Source organism: Sinocyclocheilus rhinocerous, unplaced genomic scaffold, assembly GCF_001515625.1.
Source record: "Sinocyclocheilus rhinocerous isolate Xijiao unplaced genomic scaffold, SAMN03320098_v1.1 scaffold396, whole genome shotgun sequence".
NCBI lineage: Eukaryota > Metazoa > Chordata > Actinopteri > Cypriniformes > Cyprinidae > Sinocyclocheilus > Sinocyclocheilus rhinocerous.
The window spans coordinates 214,061-220,163 of record NW_015660913.1 but is presented as its reverse complement, the minus strand read 5'-3'; positions in this window follow the sequence as shown (position 1 = coordinate 220,163).

Genomic DNA, 6,103 nt, shown 5'->3' with positions numbered 1-6,103 from the left:
AACATTACTCCATGGATCAAATCTCTCAGGATGCTTTCTAACCGCAGAACATTTTTTTCATTGAGTTGAAAATAGAGTTGAAAATTTAAATAGAGACCTCCTTTAAAACAGGTGATTGTCAATTAATTTTAATGTTAAAGGGGACCATGACTAAACTCCAAAATAAAAGACATGAAAACATGAACAAGAAACACAACCCAAAACACCACATTACAAAGAGTAACTACTGTACCATTTCTGTATTATTCTGGAATTGTACACATTTTTGGCTGGGTTATATTATAAGCAATACAATAACTCAATATCAGCATTGTAACATAAATTAAGGTTGAAAGACCTTTTGTTTCTAACACATGGCTTTCTTTGGTATATTTTACATGAATGGACAAAGACAAAGTATCCAATTACATTAGAGCAGAAGACTGAATCACTAGAGAGAGATCTAGCAAATGTAAAGCAGTGGCACCAAACACTGCCTTGGTTGAGAAGTAAATAAGTAAAATTAGACTGAAAAAAATACCAAAAAATGACTTCCGACAGTAAATTTAATTAGATGGTATAACTTTGGTGGATTAAAAATTTTTATCCAATGCAGCAATGCATGTCACTGCTGGCTCACTTGAGAGGAAACTCATTCAGTGGGAACCAACTGAAAGTATTGATACTAATAACTTTTCATCAGTGGGCACAACGGTTCAAGTTTTCAAAATGGTGCATTTGACAAAACATTTCATCTGTTTCTTTTATGGCATTATGGTTTTCACTTTACATTATTTTTATTCAGAAATAATGCTATTCTAAAACTCTTTTGAAATAAATTGCCTTCTTGGTTAGCTTCAGTGTAGTTAGATATTTGGTTATATTATATGGATGTCTGTCATATTTCCTCCACATTTGTGTTTAATAGGATTCTACAGCACTACAGCTATATATTGGCAAGTTATTAGCTACTCTAGCACTGGAGACTTCTCAGAATTAAGAGAAGAAATGGCTTACAAACTGAGTAATTTGTGTACCTATATGGCCACAATCGCTTGAAAATTATACGGCCACTTCAGCTGAACTTGGTGTGAGCTGAAAATAGCATTTCACTTTGAGGAATATTGATCATCATCATAATACTGCTCAATAATGATGCTGGGCAGATCACAAGATTAAGATTATTTTCATGAGCCATATTTGTTTTTATAGAGTCACTGTTTATTTTTTTTTTCTTTCTATGGCTACACCAGAAATTGCATTAGGTAAAGAGCTTTCTGAGAAACATACATTTTCCATTAGTCATTGTTCAGATTTTCCATTAGTCTAAATCAAGTGATGCTATCTATCCCATTGAATGATACAAGTGAAGGCTTAGGTTGTACTGTGGCACATCCTGGTCCGGAAATGGTCTTGAAAGCATTTGAACATCTTAGTATAATTTAGATTTACACAATATTTAACATGGGAAGCTTCAAATGTAGGGACAGTTTACACAAAATGCTGTGAAAATGAAAATGCTGTCATCATGTACTCACACTCATGTTGATCTAAACTTGAATGACTTGTATAAATCTCTTCTGTGACATTTGTTTTTTGGTCCATATATTAAAAGTCATTGGGGTCTAATGTTATAAATACAGTCCACAGTATCTAAACAAATTAAAAAGAGCATCATTTAGATCAGTTAAAAATACAACTGTGATGTAATGCATTAAACAGTAACAATAAGATGGATGTGTGAAAGTTTTTGTGAGTTGTAGTCTTATGAGATGGTGAATACAAGAGGAATATTCTAGGAGATATCTCAGTAGACCCTCCTTGATGCTCAAAGAGCTTGCACCACTTTCTACAGCAACTGAAGATGAGCAAGTGCCAAAACACAGTTCCATTAAAACGTTCTTTGGCTGCTGACAAGACTCCTGAAAAAAGTGCTTGACAGCTGCCTTCATCTGGGAATAAGAAAGATTTAAGCCTCCTCTCCAAAGCATTTTTCAATCATCTGTGTCTAAGGGAATTTTATATAGAATATTTCGATATACTTTGGAGAATCTGACATAAGCGTAACATGCTGTTACCAAAGAAAAAAAAAAAAAAAAAACCTTAGCTAGCAGATTGTCTGGCTGTGCTGTTCTAAGCATTGAAGACTAAAAACACTTGACATATTTCCCAGACTGAAATACATTTATGCTTTTATTGGGAGGAAATGCTGTTGTTATTAAAAAAACAACAAAGATTTTATTTTAACATTTCTTGTTCTCTGTTTTTCTTAGTTAGCTTATGTTTTAGCATACTAGATTTGCATAGGCCTGCTGTTAGCCACTTAGCCTGCTAGCTTACACAAAACAAATCTGTAGGTGTGTTCCTTTCAACAGTAAGTGCTCTGTAAAGTGAACTTTACATTGTACTCTGCCATCTTAAGTTAAAATTTTATCCAAAGGGAAAAATGTTCATTTTGAAGGGCACTGCGAACAGCATCGGAAATCAGGCTACATTGTTAGTCTATTACTTCACAGGAAGTGTAGAGGGAAATTTACCCACCAGTCACTGACTGCACATCACTCCACTAAAGACGTTTAAATAAAATAAAGGCAGGAAAATTGAGTTGAGGCTCTTTGTTATTAATAAGTTTACTTAAGGTTAAATAAGGTAAAATACACATTTAATATAACCTAATTACATTTATTCATATTAAAAATTTATTTAAAATAAACAAATAAATAAAAATCCTATTAAATTACTTGAATATATAACAACAGACATTTATCACTCAGTTTGGCGCTTTCAAATATGATTATCTTTATTATTCAAATGATCTAGCCTATAATAATTAAATTTATGATACATGTATATTTATATAAATACACATTTGTATATTACATAAATGTATGGTAACTTATATTAGATTTATCTACAGATGTTTATGATGGTATTATATGGCAAATGCCTCTCATATGTGCATCTCAAATATTGCCTGCGTGTGATGTTGCAGTGTTCTTTTGTCAAATAAATACATTGCGTCAAGTAAAGTAAGCTTCAAAAGATATCTTGTGCTCAGGGAGTAGGAAGCAGTGAACATTGTGTAGGATCCCTGTCAGCCAGAATGCATTTTTCTTTTTCTGTTTCAACTGTTTTTCAGTGTTGCCCACTGACTTTTATTGTATGTACAAAAACAGTTTTCAAAATATGAGTGATTTGATTGGTGGACTGAACTGAATTGTTTGTGACACCAGGATATTATTGTGGTATAATAAATTTAGATTTAGCCAACCCTAAACATAAAAAAACAAAAATCAAACAATGCTTGGTCGTTTTATGTACTGGCCTCATGTATACAAGGTTTTTAAACAGAAGAATTTACAAAGTGGTCCAAAATTAATGGTGACAGAAAGTCTGACTATGTGAGACTATTGATTGCTAAGCTCAGGAACAAAACCTACTAGCAATGTTCCTACTCTTTCAAAGGTCAATGTAAAATGTCTTGCATTGACTAACTGCAGATTAAGGTGCTTTTCTCATGCCTGAAGGAAAGGAAATGTCTGAAAAGTTCATTTGACATTTGTCAGAACTCCAGAGCCCATTCATGTAGTAGAGATGCCTTAGCATGCCCGTTTCAGTCTCATTAAGTGCGCGTGATGAGAAATGACTTTCATTGGCCGTATAAGTGACTCCAGTTATAACATTATGAGTATGATTAAGAACTCCTGGGTGCACATCACACAGTAATGAAAATCAAGGGAAAATCGCTTGAAACTAATCGGCCAATACATCATGCAGGCTAGGTTAATTAGATGCTATTATGTAAACTAGCCATGTGCAAAAGAAATCATTATACATCGATCAGACGGCCCCCTTTATCAAAATTTTGTGGGCACTGTTCTTTGCTAGGATGTCAGGAGAAACATTAGTCGAATCTGATAGAAGTTTCCTTCAGGGATCACAAAAGTTGTGTTGAAGAAAGTAAGCAAATTGGAGATTTAAAAGTATATCTTATATTAGTTAGTGAACAAATACACTTATAGCCGCAAACTGTTTGAATTCATTTTAGATGGAGTTCCTTTAAACGCATTAGATCATGTCATGGCACTGCAGGGTTCCACTAGCCTATTTTGCTGTGCCTGTCCTCGACTGAACCGAGACATCACACAGAGACATTAGTTTCACTAGTTTTACAGCCCTGAGACAGATCGCACCCCTCCCTCAAACAACAAACAACTGTTGTATTATGTATGTATTATAGTTTAGAAGCACTATTAGCTTGTTGACGGTCTTCTAACTGGGGTACTGATCCTACATTCATAATCCAAAAATGCATACACTTTCTCATTTGTCTTAGATTCATCAAAAGTTACAGCATCAAGATAGAACTATTGAAAATGTCATTGAAAATTTGCCCTGAGACAGATCGCACCCCTCCCTCAAACAACAAACAACTGTTGTATTATGTATGTATTATAGTTTAGAAGCACTATTAGCTTGTTGACGGTCTTCTAACTGGGGTACTGATCCTACATTCATAATCCAAAGATGCATACACTTTCTCATTTGTCTTAGATTCATCAAAAGTTACAGCATCAAGATAGAACTATTGAAAATGTTATTGAAAATTTGTATTGATTGATATGCACAATTTGACTGCTATTACAGGCTGTATAAATGAACACAGTTCCTGAATGGCATAAAAAATACTTGTAAAACCCATGACGACTCAATGCACTGACTGTGTGAAAGCACTTATTTAAGTCATGGAGGATAATTAGGCTTCTTGGGTTTAGTCTCTTGGCCAAGTACAATGAGCACATTATCTGACGGCCTTGTGAATGGCATAAAACTAAGGGTACATAAAACCTTTAGCACTTACTAGAATCCATCCAACATTAATCCTTGTGTGACTTTGGCCATGTCCAATTTAATTACTTCCAATCCTGGACAATTAATTTTCTGTGCACTTTTGTCTCCTCCATTACTTGAGAATGATTTCTTTTGGGTTTTCCCCATTATTTACATCCAATTATGTCCCTCTCTAATTTCAAATCCATGTTAATACCAGAAAGTACAGTCTCTTACTAATTTGCATTACATGGAAGTCAAGGAACAAGGACTTGCACACACAATGTATTTTTCTTTTCTTTCTTTCTTCTTCTTGTTTCCCCAAGCTTAAACTTGTGACTTAAATAAATAACATTGTTATTTTTCCACCAAAAAAAAGAAAAAAAAGAAATAGCTGCCAGGGAAAGACTCTCTCACACACTCCTCTTTTATATCTATGTATGAGCCATTAATCTGCTAGTCCTTTTTGGCTGAGGGTTCCTACAGAGAAATGGGAGTTACTTTGTCAGAGCAAACTCACTAATGAGGTAGTCTCTTGGAAGGGTTCAAAACCTCTGACTGACTCTGAATCTAACCTTCAGTGCATGGCCATGTGAAACAGAACCTCTCAATCTGTGATGTCTTATGTATGCTTCATTTGTGAGGTTGAAGGTCCAAGGCGCAGTTTCTAAATTACACTTCACACAGATAGAAAGCCTGTGAGAACTGATGATCTTCTCTTGTGAAGGTCAGTCTGAGAATATGCCAAGCAGAAAGTAAATTTATCAAATTAATGTAAGTGACAAGTGCATTAAGAGAAAAAGGGACGGATTTTTCTTGTGACATTAATTGTTCCCTAACTGTGAAATTAGTACAATGTGTTCAATGTGCCCTAAATACAAGTTTCAAACTCCAGATCAGTGTCAAAAAGGAAAGAACTAATACCAACTTTCATTCTCAGTGTTCCTAGCCGTTAGCCAACTTGGTCTTGCTGTTCATACGTGGTGAGGAGGCAAAAATTGCTAGGACTTACAGAAACTACCTGCTGTTACGGGGTTGACAAGACGTGAGACGTGCGGATCCATCTGCAAGCTTTTATTTAAGAGACGTGGTCAGAAACAGGCAAGGGTCAGACAATGGCAACAGGTATATAGAGGGCAAGACACAAGAATAAACCTAGGGCTAGTGTGGGTCTACGATCGGCGAACAGAATCAACAGGGCGAGACTAGAGAGATAAATCCAGGTACAAGGCAAAGGTCCAGGCAGGGGCAAACAGTATCCGAGTAGGGCAAGACGAGAGGGGGAATCCGAGAT